This window comes from Triticum aestivum, chromosome 7B (assembly GCF_018294505.1).
Source record: "Triticum aestivum cultivar Chinese Spring chromosome 7B, IWGSC CS RefSeq v2.1, whole genome shotgun sequence".
Lineage (NCBI taxonomy): Eukaryota > Viridiplantae > Streptophyta > Magnoliopsida > Poales > Poaceae > Triticum > Triticum aestivum.
In genome coordinates this window covers 297,158,650-297,179,840 of record NC_057813.1, presented here as the reverse complement: position 1 = coordinate 297,179,840, position 21,191 = coordinate 297,158,650, and the positions used below count along the sequence as shown (strand labels likewise).

General features: G+C 40.8%; 1 long non-coding RNA gene across 2 annotated transcripts; it reads right to left on the bottom strand.

Annotated features, from left to right (window-relative positions):
* Window positions 1–3,633: 3,633 nt before the first annotated feature.
* Window positions 3,634–10,317, bottom strand: LOC123155725 (uncharacterized). Of its 2 annotated transcripts, none has more exons than XR_006477586.1 (8): window positions 9,436–10,317; window positions 9,267–9,355; window positions 9,129–9,184; window positions 8,344–8,454; window positions 7,206–7,355; window positions 6,951–7,053; window positions 5,338–5,508; window positions 3,634–3,891 (listed from the first exon to the last, which is right to left on the bottom strand). It is a non-coding gene; the product is annotated as an uncharacterized lncRNA (long non-coding RNA). The 2 variants fall into 2 exon arrangements; XR_006477585.1 differs by having other exon boundaries at window positions 9,440–10,317.
* Between the last annotated feature and the right edge of the window lie 10,874 nt (window positions 10,318–21,191).

Genomic DNA, 21,191 nt, shown 5'->3' with positions numbered 1-21,191 from the left:
AGAGTGCCTATTCTTGATGGGGAGTTTTACGGTTCTTGGAAAAATGAAATGCTTGAGATCTTCAATGAATATAATTTGAGCAAGTATATTCTTAGCCCTTATGTGCCTCCCGTTGATCCTTTGCATCCTACCCCCGATGAGTATCTTGACATGGTTTGCAATCTTAGAACTGTTAATTTTATCATTAGAGGATTGCCTAGAAATGTGCTTGTTTGCTTGCAAAACTTTGAATGCGCATACACTATATGGAATTACTTTGAGGAACACTTTCCAAATTATTTCTTGAAAAATCTGAATGAAATTCTTCAAAAGTCCATTGCTTTTCACAACATGAAGCCTAGTGATCCCAAGTTTGATGAATCTCTATTTGAGCCACGTGACCTTATGCGTGCTAAGGGTGATGTTGGAATCATTAGCAACATCATCACGGAAATAATTAGGATTCATAAACTTGCACACTGTCAAGGTCACAAATCTAACCAAGCACTTGAACTAGGTGATGATCACATGCATGATGATGATGATGATGACATTGAGCATGGTTATTATGAAGAGGAGGAAGAATTCAACATCAAATGTGATAAGACTATGAGGAATCTTAGTCTCATGGAAAATCTTTGAAATTACATATCCGGAGTAAAAGAGTGGATTCTTGATAGTGGATGTACCGATCACATGACCAGAGATAATGACATGTTCCATGAGCTTGCCAAAAATGATGGTCCACGCAAGTAAGTGACTTTTGGAGACAACTCCAAGGGTGAGGTACTTGGCCTTGGTAACGTGGCCATATCCAATGATAGCTCTATTCAAAATGTTATGCTCGTTGAATCTCTTGGTTACAATATTCTTTTCGTATCTAGACTAGTCGACTTTGGTTTCAATGTTCTATTTACCGAAGTAGATTGCCAAGTGTTTCGTCGAGATAATCATAATATGGTATTTACCGACATTTGTAGAGGTGATCTATACATTGTTTATTTAACTAAGAGAGCCCAACCTCGCACTTGTTTAATTGCTAAATCTTCTAAAGGTTGGTTATGGCATAGAAGGTTAGGACATGTTGGCATGTGAAATCTTGATAAACTCACTAAAGGAAAGATGTTATATTTGACAAGGATAGACTTTGTAGTGCTTGCCAAGCGGGAAAGCATGGAGGAAGTCATCTCATAAAGAACATCATGACCACAAGAAGACCACTTGAGCTACTTCACATGGCCCTTTTCGGTCCCAATGCTTATAGGAGCCTTGGTGGTAACTCTTTCGGCTTGGAAATTGTTTATGATTTTTCCAGATTTACGTGGGTGTTCTCTCTTGATGACAAGTCACAGGTTTAAAATATGTTCAAGAACTTCGCTGGGAAGGCCCAAAATCAATTTGAAGTGAAGTCCAAGAAGGTTTGAAGCGATAATGGAACGGAGTTCAAGAACACTAATGTGGATACCTTTCTGGACGAACAAGGCATTTCACATGAGTTCTTGACTATGTGCACACCTCAACAAAATGGAGTTGTTGATAGGAAGAATTGGACTCTAATTGAGATGGCGAGAATGGTGCTTGGTGAATACAAGACTCTAAGACACTTTTAGGTGGAAGCGTTGAGACAACTTGTCATGCTACAAATCGACTACATCTTCACAAGCTTCTCGGTTAAACGACATATGAGCTACTCACTAGTAACAAACCCCAAGTTGGATACTTTCGAGTATTTGGTTCAAAGTGCTACATTCTGATAAGAATCATTGTTCGAAATTTACTCCTAAATCTCATGAAGGTTTTCTACTTGGTTACAACTCAAACTCTCACACTTACCATGTCTACAACGATTTCACCCGAAAGGTTGAAGATACGGTAGATGTGAAGTTTGATGAATCTAAAGGCTCGCAAGTAGAGTAACTGCCAATTGATGTAGGAGACAAAAAACCTCGGAAGCAATTCATGATTTATCTATTGGCAAGATCCGTCCAACAGGGCTAAAGGAGAGCACTTCGTCCGTTCAAGTGGAAGCCTCAACTTCACATTGATACGTCTCCAACGTATCTATATTTTTTGCTTGTTCCATGCTGTTATATTATCATTCTTGGATGTTTTACAATCATTTTGTAGCAACTTTATGATCAGATCTATTTTTTTCATGAAAGTTATCTGAGTTTCTTTGATCTCTTATATGCATGATTACTTATAGCCTCATATTTCTTCGAATCTTTGGTTCAGTTAGGCCGACTAGATCTATTTTTCTTGCCATGGGAAGAGGTGCTTTGTGATGGGTTCGATCTTACCGTGCTCAATCCCAGTGACAGAAGGGGACATGACACGTATGTATCGTTGCTATTAAGGATAAAAGGATGGGGTCTATTCCTACATGAATAGATCTTGCCTACATCATGTCATCGTTCTTATTGCATTACTCCGTTTGTCCATGAACTTAATACGCTAGATGCATGCTGGATAGGGGTCGATGTGTGGAGTAATAGTAGTAGATGCGGGCAGGAGTCGGTCTACTAATCTTGGACATGATGCCTATATAATGATCATTTCCTGGATATCTTCATGATTTTTTGATGTTCTATCAATTTTCCAACAGTAATTTGTTTACCCACCATATGCTATTTTTCTCGAGAGAAGCCACTATTGAAATATATGGCCCCGGGTCTATTCTTCATCATATTTACTTTCCAATCTATTATTTGCTACTTTTACTAGTTGACCCGTTGCGCCAAATGGCACAGAGACCTGCTGAAGACATGTTGTCGATGAAAATAGTTTCATGCTGCAAGAACCTTCAACTAAATCATGATATTTTTTAAACATGTTTATTACGTTGTTAAATAATAGTCTGGGAAAAGGGAAACTTTGAATAATATGAATATGTTCAGTTTGAAGATATGGCCACCATGATGAGAGAGTAAAGTTGGCATGGTTGTATTTTTTTAGCAAGTTTGAAAACTTGGTTATCATGATGAGAAACCTGGCCATGCATATTGTTCCTGCAAAAAAAGGGGGAAAACGATAAGAAACCTAAGGGAAAAAAACATGTCTTTGTTGTGCATATATGGAGATAGGATCAGGAGGTATTAGGATAGCCCATATGTTATTTAGCCCAGTCCACGTAGAGCGATGCATGTGGCCCGTGAGGAGCTGAGTGAATATTGTCTTTCCCCTTCCTTTCTTTCTCGGTTCCTCGGCTGGGTAACAGAGGCATTTCGTCAGCCGCCGACCGGTGCGATTTTGCGCCAACTGGCGCAAAGATCCGCTAAAGCCATGTTGTCGATGAAAATAGTTGCATTTTGCGAAGACCTATTCGATATTTGTAGTAAAATGCTACACTGAAAATATGGTTATCATGCTGATGATTCTAAGTTAGCAGCAAAAATAAATCCATGGTTTAGTTGACTTTGTTACGGGCGAGCACATATGACAACAAATTTAATCTCTCTTAGTTAGAGATAACGGGGACCTGTTGCGCCAAATGGCGCCGAGGCACCCTAAATCCCTAGGCACAAGGAAAAAATTATCCATGGTTCAATCACCTTTAATAGGAAACATGGTCGATTGTTGTCTACAATGAGATGCATATATACACATTTTAATTTGATAGCACAAAATATTTGCTACCATCTTCACAAAGACCCATTCAAAATCATGTATGCATTGAAAATATGTGCACTTCCGAGTGACTGTTTGAGCAAAAAATACATAGGTTTTGTTTAAAAATATATGCGTGTATAAAATCATGATTTCTTTGGCCATACACATAGTAGAATACAAATAAGCTAGGGGACTACATATCAACTCCCTTGCTCTTAAAACAAAACAATGAAACTTATCATTTCCTCTCTTCAGAGCATTCTCCTCTCCTTCTCGGGTGCCCTGTGTGGCTTCCAACAAATCCTGCACCACCACCGCCAAAGCCAACGCAAGTGTTATTTAGATAGCAGAAAAACAACGTGCAATACAACTATATAGACATCTCTAGCAAAATATTGATTGCACATGTAGACGGAGACTAAAACGAAGAAGGCATTAAGAATCAAGACGGAGAAGATCTGGTCATAGTATCAGCCAGGAGTCTCAAATGAAGTACAAGTCATGAGATAGTTAAGTTTCAGTTCAAATATCATGTAAAAACTTTTCAGCTTAACTTAAATAAAAACATACTGAGACTCCACCATGTGACTTCCACGTAGGGGTGCAGATCGGCGCCCGATCCGACCCGCTCCACATGCAAAACATATTTATTTTAGTTATAGCTGCTCCTCTCAGATTTAGTTCAATTTGAACTAATTCTCTACTTATGCGGGACTTTGCGGGATACCCGCTTGCATCCCTACTTCCACGTAGAAGGTTCTCATATAGATGGACCGACGAGAAAAAAATTATGATAGGTTAGACAAAAAGACAGGAAACATTTTCCTGTCAAAGGCTCCACCTTGTGACTTCCACTTAGAAGGTTCTCATATAGATGGACCGATGAGACAAAATTACGACAGGTTAGACCAAAAAATAGGAAACATTTTCTAGTTAAAGGTAATTCAAAATTAAAGAGAGGAAAATCACAGTCTCTCGTTTTGCCAAAATTACTGTGTCGACCTGATTGTTTTTTAGAGGCCCAAATTTGATTGATTCTGAATAGATGACACGGTAAACTGACTATAAAAGTCGATGTGGTAAGTAGAAAGCATATACAGAGTATGAAGAGGTGATACAGATTACACAACAAATAGTAGTTTCAGAGATTTAGAAGGCCGTCCAGTTTTGCATAGTATGTAAATGGGATCAGTATGCTTTCACCTATGTAGAACTGGACGGCGTACTACTTATTTCAGAGTCAACACATATTTTGATCTCTAAAAGAAACCTGACATGAATCATCTGCTACTCTAGAAATCAAATTTATCATGGCTAACCAACATGGAATGATAGCAGAACAACAAACCATCACTAACATGTGGCATCTGAATTTCTGGCTATACTAACGTTATTTGGCAGATATAGACAATAGTGCCAACCATAAAGTATTATTTGCAAAAGCAGGAAGGTTATTGTAGCTAGATAAATGACTCGCTTCAAGTAGACTGCCAAATTTTTATTAGAAAGTGCATGCCTACTGATAGGACATCTCGGGGAATCACAGTGAGAATGGAAGGCCTGGAGAAATGTAAAAAGGCCACTTTGGATTACACGTGAAGGTTGTGAAGGTTGTGATTATATCAAGCGAGGCTTGGACATGAGAAATAGTCATCGCGGCGTGGAAGTTTTCAGTTATACAGCGACGCCCACCGGTACAGGATAACGGCATAATATTTTTCTCATGGACCTCGGCTTCATCAAGCTTACCAAGTCCAACAGCGTTAACAACAAGCTGGAGCTTTTTAGCGCTCATATCGTCCGAAAGCTTTTCAGAAAGGACCTTGCTTGAGTAGTGAGAAGATCAAAATGTAGTAAATCACCACAGTCCACGTAGCAGCAACCAAATAACAAGATGAAGATGATAGGGCAGCAAGGAACCTGTGGTAAATGGAGGCACATGAATATTCTACATGCAGAAATAGCTGAAATGAAACATGTTTTGCTATCTCAGGCACAACAGATACTGTAGTTGCTCAACATAATCTAATAAGCAAGAACAGAGTGGGATATAAACTGATTATGTTTTCTTTTTGCTTAGGCAAGAACACACGTGAATATGACTAAAAACTATTGCTTTTTCTATGTATGCGGAGGCAAAACCAAAGCAAGATAAATAATAAGCTTTTGAACCTATATTTTTGGCTACTGATAAGTGAAACCTGTGTATTTCTTTGTACCAAGCACACAGGTAAGACCAGAAAGAAAATAAAGGAAGAGGATCTTAGCAGGCCTTTTACAAAAACAAATCGACCTTCTCTGTGTTGAACATTAAATTCAGCTGGCAATTCTTTGCTTTGATTTCCTTGTGAGTCCCTATCGATATGAGAAAAAGGCGAGAAAGAACCTAGAATATTAACTGCAGCAGGGAATTAACATGAAGAAACATGATGTTTGCCTTCAGAGGTAAACCGATGAAGGAGAAGGGCTTTTAGATTAGCTAGCCCAGCAGTAAATAGAAGATATACGGAGGCGCACACAGTGTAACAGCAACGACAAGACATAGTTTAAACAGCATGGCCGAGCGGCATTTATAGTTAGTAGAGATTGTCATAAGGAGGAAGATAAGGCAGAAAGGGCCAAAGGCAATATTTACAACGAGCGGCATTTATAGCTAGAATGTAGCAGAAAATATAATTCAAGCACCTAAGAATAGCTTCATAATCCACTGAGCCACAACCCACGACAGTAAGACAAAGAACTAAGGTAGGAATTAACCCCAATAGGCACAAGTCTGCATCATATTTTGACCTGGTGTAGGAATCCCTACAATTAATTAGGCATGTGATTCACCAACTAATCCTTAAGCCAATGAACCACATAGGGACTAACCATAATGGCCACAAATCTATGTCATGCTTTAACCTAATGTAATCCAACAATTCCTGAAGGGAAAGACCTAAAACTGTACTAACCCAAACCAACAGTCAGATCGGCGAAATATAAACTAATAGAATCCAACAATAGACAGTTAAGAAAGGCAACAAAAAACTGTCACAAATCTCAGCATGCGACCGAGCCTCCCGCAAAGCAACAAAAAACCCGGGGATCCAAGCAGATCCCCTAATCCATCCAAAGAAATCCAAACATGCCCAGGCTTGTGCATCCAATTTTTTACTCGGATTCAAACAGACAACGCAGCTAAAAAAATACAATTACTTCACAAACATGGCACTGCAGATAACTAATTATACCTTATTTCATCGAAAAATATAGTCTACAGGGAAATTCATCCAAAAATATAATCTACATGGAAATTAATAAAATTCAGACATTGGCATACAGAGAAACTAATAGGAAAACATGCACCATCAATCACTCACCATAAGGTCAGCTGCTGGACAGTAGCTGAGCTGCAGTAGACGGTTACCAAGAAATGAACAGAGGAACAATCTCTACAAAATAACCATGAGAGCACCAAACTATCTGCAAACATGAAGGCCCTTGCTTGGATTAGACGGGACGAGTACTCCATGATAATCAAAACAAAAAGATGGGATTTAAATTTATAGAGCAATGCTAGGAAGATATTGTCTTGAAGAAAGGAAGGTAAGAAAACAATAAAGCAAGTGATGAACCTGGAAAAATAGCCTCCAAGTTTTGCTTGAAAATCCATCGAATATATCCTTGATCGCATATTTGTCTCTGTTGAGGTAGTGACTCTATGGGAAGGTTCTCCAGAAAACAGAGTAAAGTTGTTTTTCCTTTTTGAGATCTTGATAGCAAACCTGCAATGCATCAAAGAGGGATTAGAATTGATAAGAAAAGAAATCCCTGCTATTTTATCGTCAAAGAACATACTTCCATCGACGAAAATAAAAAACATTGAAATTTGATGGTGTAAGGAACCTGCAGTGATATACTGAGCAATAAACTACTTTGCAATGATATATTGAACCATAAACCTGAAGCTCTACTTTGATGCTAATAAATTTTTAACTGGGGAAGTAGGAAAATTAAATCATATACTCTAAAACATATTGCAGAAACAGAAGCGTGATGCACACTTCCTTGAAATTTGAACACAAGTGAACATTCATTTCAGTTAACACTACTATTTATCTACGGGGGAGCATGGATAAGAAAAGAAAAAAAATAGAAAATGTATGCAAATTCACATATATTTTTCAAAAATCCCATGGAAATGTGTTGGTCCGCTGGTCTATCAGGACGGTGTATTCTCATATTCCAGGGAATATGAAATTCATACAAAAAGAAAACATGGGACATAGATGGGGAATGTCTTTGAGGAAAAGCAAGTAACTAATCAAGAAAGAAGCTTGCTCATTCCATTTTCCTGGAGTAAACATTGCGAAGTACCCAACTATTGAAGTTCCTAGCTAGTACTTAGTATTTGGCAATAGGACAGATTATTACCAGACTATACATATGAGGCTCTATTAAGTAAACATGATTGAAGGGTGAAATTATCAACAGATCAAGCAGATCAAATCTCCAAAATAAATAGTTGAATAAACGTGACCTGAATTTACAATTCAGAATGTTCGGCCTCTCACTATATGGTAAGCAGAGTATTTACTTTCGATCTTTTCATGATCACAAGCGCAAGGACTGTATACACAATTGGTTCCGACATTAGCTCTTTACAGCATGCTGGTACACAAATTACGTAACTAAAACATCAATAGTTTTGTGTAATCCCAATGTAGAGATGAAAAACTGAACCACCATGACAGTACGTAGGAAAGAGCAAACCTTGAGCAGGAGAACAAAGAAACAACATCGCTGCAGGATCCTCTGTCCCCATCTCATCTCCACCACACTTCCTCTCTGTGGCCCGATTGACAGCGTCGGATTCAGAAAGTTCTGTGATCACAAGATTCACAATAGATCAAAGTACATCAAAGAATACATACAGCATATAGAAGCGTTTAGGCTAAACAATTCTTGCATAGATGGGTAGGGGAGAGAGAGAAAGAGATCATGAGCGGAGGGGAAAGAAGGACTGGGGAAGCTCATCCTGATATGCGCCCCTATACAGAAACAATGCAACCTACACACGCACAAGGCATTGTTGCATCTTAACAAGGACTGTCATGATATAGAGATGAGAAAACATCATTTAGCTTTCCAGCGATCAAATAAGCTTGTACATAAAAGGAGTTTTATATTTAAAATAAAAGGCTGCCGTATATGATCATAAACATGACAATCTGAACTAAATGCATAATGCATTTGTGCAGTTTAAAAGGACCAGTAGCTTCCCCAATTTCGCTGGTCAATGCACCAAAACCTGGACACATTAACTCTTCGTCTACAAATGAGAACAACAATCTTAAAGCAGTGAACTCAATGACCCACATATTGTTCCTCTGACCTACACTAGCAAGCTAAATAACACCTAGGTTGTGTTTAGCTTTAAGATATGAGGTCACCTAGGTAGAAAGAAGAAGGCAAGTAACCCGTAACACAAATATGAGGTCACCTACCAATTTTCTACAAAACAGAGACGAACATTCATAGGAGAGAGAGTTAGTCACCTTGTTCTTCACCAAATTCTTCTATTGGATTCTCTTGTTCATCTTCTTTCTCAGATCTGGAATATTGTGGTATTTAGATAAATTGTATACCAAGAAATCAAGACCAAAGACAAGAAATAAACAGGTAAAAGAGAGAACCTAAAAGTGATTTGCGGAGAACTGCATCTTGCTGCTGTTACAGGTTTTATGGCAGCACCCAACCACTACAAAGAAAAATTCAGGAACATCTGTGCCACATAGAGCAGTGGAATAAGAGAGAATACATGAAGAGAGGATAAGAAAGATATGTGGGGATGACAAAAAATACCTACAGGAGTCACGAACGACAATTCCAGATGTGTCATTGGCAATGCAACATCACTTGCCATGCAAATCCACATGACGACGAAGGAGGCCGGCGGGGAGTCCGCAGCGGCAGCTCCATGGCTGGGCCGAGCCGATCCGCCTCCTAGCTCGCATCCGCTGCTTCCCTCCTCCGGCTGAAGACACGCTGGTTGAGATCCTCCTCCGTACCTTCCTCGCATCGAGTTCTCTCCACCTCCCGCGGCTTCGTCGCAACCTGGGGCAGATGAGAACCTCGAGAGGTGGTGGATCTCATCGAAATGGCCGTCTGCCGCACCATGGCGCGAGCCATCGGTCAACGCTGCACCTCCCTCTCCTCTTTCCTCTCTCTTTCTCCTTCCTCTCCTTACTTCTCTCTCCCTCATCTTCTCTTTCTTCCGCAGGGACCGATCCATGGCGCTGGATCGATTCGAGCGTCGCCCTTCCCTTGCAGGTCGCTGCCGCACCCTCACGCCTCGGGTCCGGTGGGATCCGGGATGACGAGGGGGGATGGGATGCGTGAGGGGAAGGTCGCTGCCGCTCCACCATCTCCCCCTCCTCCGCCACCAGAGGGCGCCGCCGCCACCGTTGTCGAGGGAGTGGAGGGCATGAGGAGAGCGCTGCCGCTGTTGTCCTTTGCCTGCAGGTCGGCACCGTGGTGGGGATCCAAGAAGGAGGAGGGGGCAGAAGGGAGGAATGGTGGGGGGCTGTGGGAGAAGAGGAGGCGGCTGAGGAGGAGGAGGCGGAGCCCGGGCACGCTCGGGGTGGAGCACGGGAGGATGGAGGCGGCCGTGGGATTGGGGAAAGGGGTCTAGGGTTCCACGACCCACTGGAAGCACGCCGCGCGCGAGGAGAGGATTGGCCAAAATCCTTTCGCACCCGCGCGACGTTTCACCCAGTCGATAGATGCCAAAAATGAGCCCACCAGTCCTACTCCAAAGAAACTTACCAACAAGTGAATATTAGATTTACCAGAGGTAAAGATCTCACGGCTTAGGCTCAAAACGAGGATGATCCGACGGTCACGGATGCATGACATCGAGGAATCACCGTGGGAGCGAGTTGGATAGCCTCTTTTTTGTTTTAAATTTTCAGATCTATTATTCCAAAAACCCAAAATTACCTTGCTGCACTTTTTTGTTACTTCTTTTATTTCGCTTTTATTCGAGATCTATGTATCCAATCTTTCATAGTTTGTATCCCGTCCACGTGACAATTTCTGGCACCGTTACCAGAAATGGATTGACAACCCCTTTTACACGTCGGGTTGCAAGTATTTGTTCTTTGTGTGCAGGTACCGTTTACATAGTGTTGATTGGTTCTCCTACTAGTTCGATAACCTTGGTCTCATCACTAAGGGAAATACCTACCGTAGCTGTGTTGCATCATCCCTTCCTCTTTGGGAAAATACCGACGTAGTTCAAGCGGCATCACACATCAAGGTGAACCCCAAGTTGACTTGGAGGCATCCACAAGTGGAACATGTCAAGACGAAGGAAATGAGGAAGTACAACAAGATGATCCACCTAGACCTCCTTATCCACCTCCACAAGCAAATGACGACGCCACCAACAATGAAGAAGAAGAAGATGATGGTGAGGATGTTCCACCACAACCCAAGCGAAAGCTCTCATGAGTTAGAGCAAGAGTCTCAAAAAATCATCCCGTTGAACAAATCCTCGACAACATCAACACTGGGAGAATCACTCGCTCTAAAATTCATTTGGATAACTTTTGTAATCATTACTCATTCATTTCTAGTATTAAACCTATGAAGGTAGAAGAAGACATTGAGGACCCGGATTGGATAAATGTTATGCACGAGGAGCTACACAACTTTGACTGTAACCAAGTGTTGATATTAGTTGAGAGGCCCAACAATGATCAAAACATCATTGGAACAAAGTGGGTATTCCGGAATAAGCAAGATGAGGATGGACAAGTGGTGCACAAGAAGCATCGTCTCGTTGCTCAAGGCTACACTCAAGTTGAAGGTATGGACTATGGTGAGACATATGCCCCGTTGCTAGACTTGAGTCCATTCGCACTTTACTTGCTTATGAAAATCACCATGATATCACCTTATACCAAATGGATATTAAAGTGATTTTATAAATGGTGAAATTGAGGAGGAAGTTTATGTTAAGCAACCTCTTGGCTTTGTTAATCCCAAGAAACCTAATCATGTCTACAAACTTCACAAAGCTCTTTATGGTCTTAAACAAGCCCCTAGAGCTTGGTATAAATGGTTGACTAAGTTTCTTATTGAAAGGGGTTTTGAAATTGGGAAAATTGATTCTACTCTCTTCAATAAAAGAGCTAATGGTGAATTATTTGTGTGCCAAATTTATGTTGATGATATCATATTTGGTTTTACTAAGCCTTATTTAAGTGAAAAGTTTGGAAGGTTGATGTCCGGAAAGTTTGAGATGTCTATGATGAGTGAACTCAATTTTTTTCCTTGGCTTACAAATCAAGCAAACTAAGGAAGGTACATTTGTCTCACAAACAAAGTATACCAAGGATCTCTTCAAGAAGTTGAATATGCATGAAAGCAAAGGTATGGAAACACCCATGCCTACTAGTGGACATCTTGACTTGAATAAGGATGGCAACCCGGTTGACCAAAAGGTTTCCCGATCTATGATTGGTTTGTTATTATATCTTTATGCCTCACATCCCGATATTATACTAAGTGTGTGCATGTGTGCATGGTATCAAGCTGCTCCAAAAGAATGTCAAAAGGATAGTGAAATATTTGATTCATACACCAAACTTTCGCATTTGGTACCCCAAGAGGTCATCTTTTGGTCTTGTTGGCTATTCCAACTCGGACTATGCCGGTGACAAGGTTGATAGAAAGTCCACTTCGAGTGCATGTCAATTTATTGGTAGACTCCTTGTCTCTTGGTCTTCCAAGAAAGAAAATTCGATATCATTATCCACCGGCGAAGCGGAATACATTGCCACGGGATCATGTTGTGCTCAGTTACTCTGGATGACCCAAACTCTCAAAGATTATGGGATACATGTGAGACTTGTTCCATTGCTTTGTGACAATGGGAGTGCTATTAAGATTGCACACAATCATGTGCAACATTCTCGAAGTAAGCATATTGAAGTTCGTCACCATTTCATTCATGATCATGTTGCTAAAGCAGACATTAATCTTAAGCAGGTTCGAACTGACAAGTAATTGGCAGATATCTTCACTACACCGCTTGATGAAAATATATTTTGTCGCTTGAGGAGTGAGTTGAACATCATTGATGCCTCAATTTGGAATAGAGATTCCATTTGGATACATGCAAGGCATGAGCCTATATGAGTAATCCTTGATATCTATAGTATCTAAATAGTTCATCCCCACTATTTGATTTCTCTTGACATGCAGCCTATCCACATCAGCACGTCGGCCATTGTTGCACTCTTGGCTTACAAGTGGGACCGACCAAAAACTGACCAGCATAAGGAACGACACATCAGCATTCAGTTACACATCATGCGTTCTCGCTCAGGCGTGAACCCACCATCTTTCGCCCAATTCCCCCCCCCCACACCTACAATTAGAGCCAGAGGAGCTTCCTCTATCCCTTGCGATGTTGTTTTGTTGATTGCTCCAAGCTCACTTCGCACCGGCGGCCTCCCCACACTGCGGGTCAGAGCCGGAAGACCTTCCTCACGTCCTTCTCTGCTCTCGACTGTCCTCGCGTCGGCAGCCTCAGACGGGTAGGACACACCAGCACACGGCCATCCAAGCGAGGATCTAGCGAGATTAATGGGGAGAAGCTCGTTGGCCTCCTCCAACCTCTTCGCCGTTGCCATGAAGACCTGCAAGAGCCGGAGGAGCTCCTTCATGTCGTTGTTGTGCTTCAGGCCCTCATCGCATCGGAAGCCTCGGACGCGCTTGATGCGGCCATCCCCACCGGGCCCCCGGTTCCAGCGGGATGAGCTGGGCAAGGATAATCTCTCCGGTCTCCCTGCCTCCTCGCCGCCGCCATTAAGTCGTACAATGCATCCACGCTTGGCCGATTTAGCCTGTGCACATGCTGCTAGTCTGCTCCGGGCCTTACTTGCGCCGAGGGCCTTGGACGAATAGGATGCGGTCGTCCCCACGGCAGCTCTCGTTACAGTGGGACAACCTCGGGAGGTGAACCTCGCCGGCCTCCCCTGCCTCCTCGGTGCGGCCATCAGTGTCGCAAGGTACATATGCTTTTTGGTGCTTCACTGCAAGGTGCTTGCAGAGCTCTCCATTTGCTTTGTGATTAGCTTTAGTCAGTGTTCTGATCTTATATTCATATGTATCTTGCCACTTGTTGGTTGCTCCGAGGTGCTTGCTAGCTTAACTGGACGAGGATGGCGACCTATAGAGTACAACTGATGTTCCTGTTCTCCTGTTGTTCTTCAGTATTTTTTCTTTGCTAACACGAGTTATACACAGAGCATTGCTTTAACTTCTGCGCAACCCAATGCTCGAAATGGCCCACACTGTTTAATCTTCTCCGTTTCCATCTACCACAACTGGAACAACCTCCTAAAACTAAAACAAGTTTTTTTACTACAGGTAATTGATGGCTGAGACTCCACTTCATCTCCCCATAATTTTCAGAAGGAACTGATGGGTTCCCTTTTAAAGTTCTTGACACTTCACTTCATCTCCCCACGATCTTCAGAAGAAATTTATCGTGCGTTCCCTTTTAAAGTTGTTGCCCCACCTCGACTCAGTTTGTTCCCATTATCCTCCTGTATGGGTGGAAGTCTGCCACAGGGCACTCATACTGCTGCCACTTGTGAGAAACTTTCTCCCCTCTCGCCATTCCCTGGGACATATTGCTAATTCTGAATTTTTGTGTCATTAGTTAATATGTAGATCTAATGTTGCTTGACTGAATTCATAGCCTTCAATTTTTATTCTTTCTTCATCTTGAATGCCATCTTTGAAGATTATCTTATCTTAAAAAAATCCATGGTGAAATTGAGGTTAAACATTTCAACCTTTTTGTTTGGTAAATGAAGTGCTTGCTCAGTGTCGGTGCAACAGACCCAGGGCCTGTTGACCTGACTGTGCATAGACACAAGATCAAGGTTGAAGCACCAGAACTAGAGACCAAGAGACTCAAAGAACCAACTAATAGATCAAGAGGAACAGATACGTCCATTTTGCATGCTTTTATATCGATATTTAGTGCATTATGGGTTGTTATTACACATTATGTCACAATACTTATGCATATCCTGTCTTATTTTACAAGGTTTACATAAAGAGGGAGAATGCCGGCAGCTGGAATTCTGGGCTGGAAAAAGAGCAAATATTAGAGACCTATTCTGCACAACTCCAAAAGTCCTGAAACTCCACGGAAGTTATTTTGGGAATTAATAAAAATACTGAGCGAAGAAAATACCAGAGGGGGGCCACCCACCGTCCGTGAGGATGGGGGCGCGCCCCCTACCTCATGGGCCACCTGGCAGGCGTCCGGTACCCATCTTCTGCTATATGAAGTATTTTACCCTGGAAAAAATCATAAGCAAGCTTTCGGGACGAAACACCGCCGCCACGAGGCGGAACCTTGGCGGGACCAATCTAGGGCTCCGGCGGAGCTGTTCTCCCGGGGAAACATCCCTCCGGGAGGGGGAAATCATCGCCATCGTCATCACCATCGATCCTCTGATCGGGGGGGGGGGGGGTTAATCTCTGATACGTCCATTTTGCATCATGATTTTATATCAATATTTATTGCATTATAAGCAAGCTGGCCAGGAGGGTGGGGGGCGCGCCCACCCCTACTGGGCACGCCCCCTGTCTACTGGGCCCCCTGGTGGCCCTCGATGCCCATCTTCTGCTATATGAAGGCTTTTACCCTGGAAAAAATCATAAGCAAGCTTACAGGATGAAACTCCGCCGCCACGAGGCGGAACCTTGGCGGAACCAATCTAGGGCTCCGACGGAGCTGTTCTGTCGGGGAAACTTCCCTCCGGGAGGGGGAAATCATCACCATTGTCATCGCCAACAATCCCCTCATCAGGAGGGCGTCAATCTCCATCAACATCTTCACCAGCACCATCTCCTCTCAAAACCCTAGTTCATCTCTTGTATCCAATCTTGTATCAAAACCACAAATTGGTACCTGTGGGTTGCTAGTAGTGTTGATTACTCCTTGTAGTTGATGCTAATTGGTTTACTTGGTGGACGATCATATGTTCAGATCCTTAATGCATATTAATACTCCTCTGATCATGAACATGAATATGCTTTGTGAGTAGTTACAATTATTCCTAAGGACATGGGTGAAGTCTTGCTATTAGTAGTCATGTGAATTTGGTATTCTCTTAAATATGCTTATCTTGATGAAAAGAAGATATATCCTGTTATTATTAGTGCTAACCTTTCAGAGCAGGAAGAGAAGAAATTATTGAAAACTCTGAAGAAGCACCGTGCTGCTATTGGATATACTCTTGATGATCTTAAGGGCATTAGTCTCACTCTATGCCAACACAAAATAAAATTGGAGAAAGACGCCAAACCAGTTGTTGATCACCAACAATGGTTAAATCCTAAGATGAAAGAAGAGGTAAGAAAAGAAATACTAAAGCTTCTGGAGGCATGTATAATTTATCCCGTTGTTGATAGTCAGTGGGTAAGTCATGTCCATTGTGTCCCTAAGAAGGGAGGTATTACTGTTGTTCCTAATGATAAAGATGAATTGATCCCACAAAGAATTATTACAGGTTATAGGATGGTAATTGATTTCCGCAAATTAAATAAAGCTACTAGAAAAGATCATTACCATTTACCTTTTATTGATCAAATGCTAGAAAGATTATCTAAACATACCCATTTTTGCTTTCTAGATGGTTACTCTGGTTTCTCTCAAATACCTGTGTCAAAAGAGGATCAAGAAAAGACCACTTTTACTTGCCCTTTTGGTACTTTTGCTTATAGACGTATGCCTTTTGGTTTATGTAATGCACCTGCTACCTTTCAAAGATGCATGATGGCTATATTCTTTGACTTTTGTGAAAAGATTGTTGAGGTTTTCATGGATGATTTCTCCGTTTATGGATCTTCTTTTGATTATTGCTTGAGCAACCTTGATTGAGTTTTGCAGAGATGTGAAGAAACTAATCTTGTCTTGAATTGGGAGAAGTGTCACTTTATGGTTAACGAAGGTATTGTCTTGGGGCATAAAATTTCTGAAAGAGGTATTGAAGTTGATAAAGCCAAAGTTGATGCTATTAAAAAGATGTCGTGTCCTAAAGACATTAAAGTTATAAGAAGTTTCCTTGGTCATGCCGATTTTAATAGGAGGTTTATTAAGGACTTCTCTAAAATTTCTAGGCCTCTGACTAATCTCTTACAAAAAGATATTCCTTTTGTCTTCGATGATGATTGTGTAGAAGCATTTGAAATACTTAAGAAAGCTTTGATTTCTGCACCTATTGTTCAGCCACCTGATTGGAATTTACCCTTTGAAACTATGTGTGATGCTAGTGATTATGCTGTAGGTGATATTCTAGGACAAAGAGTTGATAAGAAACTAAATGTTATTCAATATGCTACTAAAACTCTAGACAGTGCCTAGAGAAATTATGCTACTACTGAAAAAGAATTTTTAGCAGTCGTGTTTGCTTGTGATAAGTTTAGACCTTATATCGTTGACTCTAAAGTAACTGTTCACACTGATCATGCTGCTATTAAATATCTTATGGAAAAGAAAGATGCTAAACCTAGACTTATTAGATGGGTTCTTCTACTACAAGAATTTGATTTGCATATTATTGATAGAAAGGGAGCTGAGAACCCCGTTGCAGACAACTTGTCTTGGTTAGAGAATGTTCTTAATGACCCACTACCTATTGATGATAGCTTTCCTGACGAACAATCAGATGTCATAAATGCTTCTCGTACTGCTCCATGGTATGCTGATTATGCTAATTACATTGTTGCTAAATTTATACCACCTAGTTTCACATACAAGCAAAAGAAAAAGTTTTTCTGTGATTTAAGAGATTACTTCTGGGATGACCCACACCTTTATAAAGAAGGAGTAGATGGTGTTATTAGATGTTGTGTACCTAAGCATGAACAGGAACAGATCCTACACAAGTGTCACTCTGAGGCTAATGGGGGACACCACGCTGGAGATAGAACTGCGCATAAGGTATTGCAATCCAGTTTTTATTGGCCTACTCTCTTCAAGGATGCCCGTAAGTTTGTCTAGTCTTGCGATGAATGTCAAAGAATTGGTAATATTAATAGAAGTCAAGAAATGCCTATGAATTATTCTCTTGTTATTGAACCATTTGATGTTTGGGGCTTCGATTATATGGGACCGTTTCCTTCCTCTAATGGGTATACACATATTTTAGTTGATGTTGATTACGTTACTAAGTGGGTAGAAGCTATTCCAACTAGTAGTGCTGATCATAACACCTCTATTAAGATGCTTAAAGAAGTTAGTTTTCCGGGGTTTGGAGTCCCTAGATACCTAATGACTGATGGTGGTTCACATTTTATTCATGGTGCTTTTCGTAAAATGCTTGCTAAGTATGATGTTAATCATAGAATTGCATCTCCATATCACCCACAGTCTAGTGGCCAAGTAGAACTGAGTAACAGAGAGATTAAATTGATTTTGCAAAAGACTGTTAATAGATCTAGAAAGAATTGGTCCAAGAAACTTGATGATGCATCATGGGCTTATAGAACTGCATATAAAAATCCTATGGGTATGTCTCCATATAAAATGGTTTATGGAAAAGCATGTCACTTACCTCTTGAACTAGATCATAAGGCATATTGGGCCATTAAAGAGCTCAATTATGATTTCAAACTTGCCGGTGAGAAGAGGTTATTTGACATTAGCTCACTTGATGAATGGAGAACTCAAGCCTATGAGAATGCCAAACTGTTTAAAGAAAAAGTTAAAAGGTGGCATGACAAAAGGATACAAAAGCGTGAGTTTAATGTAGGTGACTATGTGTTGCTATTCAACTCTCGATTAAGTTTTTTTGCAGGAAAACTCCTCTCTAAATGGGAAGGTCCTTACATTGTCGAGGAGGTCTATCGTTCCGGTGACATAAAAATCAACAACTTTGAGGGCACAAATCTTATGGTGGTGAATGGTCAAAGGATCAAACATTATATCTCAGGTAATCCCATAAATGTTGAAACCAGTGTTATTGAAACCGTAACCCCGGAGGAATACATAAGGGACACTTTCCAGAACATTTCAGACTCCGAAAAGGAATAGATATGTGGTACGGTAAGTAAACCGACTCCAAAACAGTTCTAATAGCAGTTTTTCTCCATTTTGGAATATTTAAGAAAATAGGAAAATAAAAAGTAGTCCGGGAAGGACATGAGGCGTCCACGAGGGTGGAGGGTGCGCCCTACCCCCTGGGCACACCCCCTGCCTCGTGGGCACCTCGTGTGCTCTCTGGACTCTGTTTTCTTGCACGATACTTCTTTTAGTCGGTAAAAACTTCATTATATAATCTCCCAAAGGTTTTGACCCTTGTATCATGCAAATATCCTCTGTTTTTGTTTCGAACTGTTTTCTGCCAGAGTTGTCAAGGCCAGGCATCATGTCGTCCCCCTCCTCCAACAATGAGGGCAACGATGCTTGGCTTATGAAGATAGAGCTGAAGAGAGAAGAACCCGGAGAGATCAACAGAGATGATAGGATCAAGAAGGCCATGGAGGATAAAGCTCCGACAGCAGAAGAAGAAGACATCCTTCAACTTCATCACAATCTTCTTAGCCCAACTGAGATTGAAGCTTTCAAGATGATTGAATTAGCTCGCATACAAAACAAGTATCTCACACGTGAAAATATTTTGTTGAAGGAGCATATCACCGCACTCAAGGGCATTATCCGCAAATTGGAGGATCTCATATGCTCGATGTGCGACTATCCATCGTCACCGCCATCTTCTTCACCAGCAAAGGAGACATAATCACCTGGGTATGGGCACTCCCCTTGGCAACTGCCAAGCTTGGGGGAGGTGCCCCGGTATCGTATCACCATAACACCCATATCTTTACCATTTTTCTTAGTTTGATCCTTTTGGTAATATCTTGATCTAGTAGAATAAAGTTTTAGAATGATCTAGTTTTGAGTTTTGCTTTATGATCCCTCTATGTAATTGAGTCTGTGAGCTATATAAAATAAAGATTAGTCTTGAGTCAAGGACTTTGTTATCTTTCCATGATCTTGAGGGAATAAAAGAAAAATAAAGAATAAAAAGAAATAAAGAGATCATATGGATCTTATGGAGAGTAATGACTTCACATATTAAGAGTATGATGAATACAAGTTGTTGAGAGTTGGCAAACATAGTTTTGGTCATCGCTGCAATTAATAGGAAGTAATAAAGAAAGAGAGGTTCTCACATATAAATATACTATCTTGGACATCTTTTATGATTGTGAGCACTCATTAAAATATGACATGTTTAAAGAGTTGATGTTGGACAAGGAAGACAACATGATGGGTTATGTTTTCTTATATCCGAAATAAAGTATATTGTCATGGATCATCCAACATGTTGAGCCTGCCTTTCCCTCTCATGCTAGCCAAATTCTTTGCACCAAGTAGAGATACTACTTGTGCTTCCAAATATCCTCAAACCCAGTTTTGCCATGAGAGTCCACCATACCTACCTATGGATTGAGTAAGATCCTTCAAGTAAGTTGTCATTGTTGTATGCAATAAAAATTGCTAAATATGTACGACTTATTAATGTGGAGAAAATAAGCTTTATACGATCTTGTGATATGGAAGCAATAAAAGTGATGCACTGCATAATAAAGGTCCATATCACAAGTGGCAATATAAAGTGACATTCTTTTGCATTAAGATTTCGTGCATCCAAGCATAAAAGCACATGACAACCTCTGCTTCCCTCTGCGAAGGGCCTATCTTTTACTTTTGTCTTATACCTTTTACTAGAGTCATGGTGATCTTCACCTTTCCTTTTTACATTTTATCCTTGGCAAGCACATTGTGTTGGAAAGATCCTAATATATATATATATCCAATTGGATGTAAGTTAGCATGAACTATTATTGTTGACATTACCATTGAGGTAAAAGGTTGGGAGGCAACATTATAAGCCCCTATCTTTCTCTGTGTCCGATTAAAACTTCATACCCATAAGTATTGCGTAAGTGTTAGCAATTGTGAAAGACTAAATGATAGTTGAGTATGTGGACTTGCTGAAAAGCTCTTATATTGACTCTTGCCGATGTTATGATAAATTGCAATTGCTTCCATGACCAAGATTATAGTTTGTTAGTTTTCAATGAAGTTTCTGATTCATACTTGACATTGTGAATAGATTGTTACGTTAGCATAAGAAATCATATGACAATATTTATATATGTTGCTGTTATAAGATTGACCATGATGCCCTCTTGTCCGTATTTTATTTTATCGACACCTCTATCTCTAAACATGTGGACATATTTTTCGCTATCGGCTTTCGCTTGAGGACAAGCGAGGTCTAAGCTTGGGGGAGTTGATACCTCCATTTTGCATCATGATTTTATATCGATATCTAGTGCATTATGGGCTGTTATTACACGTTATGTCACAATACTTATGCCTATTCTCTCTTATTTTACAAGGTTTACATAAAGAGGGAGAATGCCGACAGCTGGAATTCTGGGCTGGAAAAGGAGCAAATATTAGAGACCTATTCTACACAACTTCAAAAGTCCTGAAACTCCACGGAAGTTAT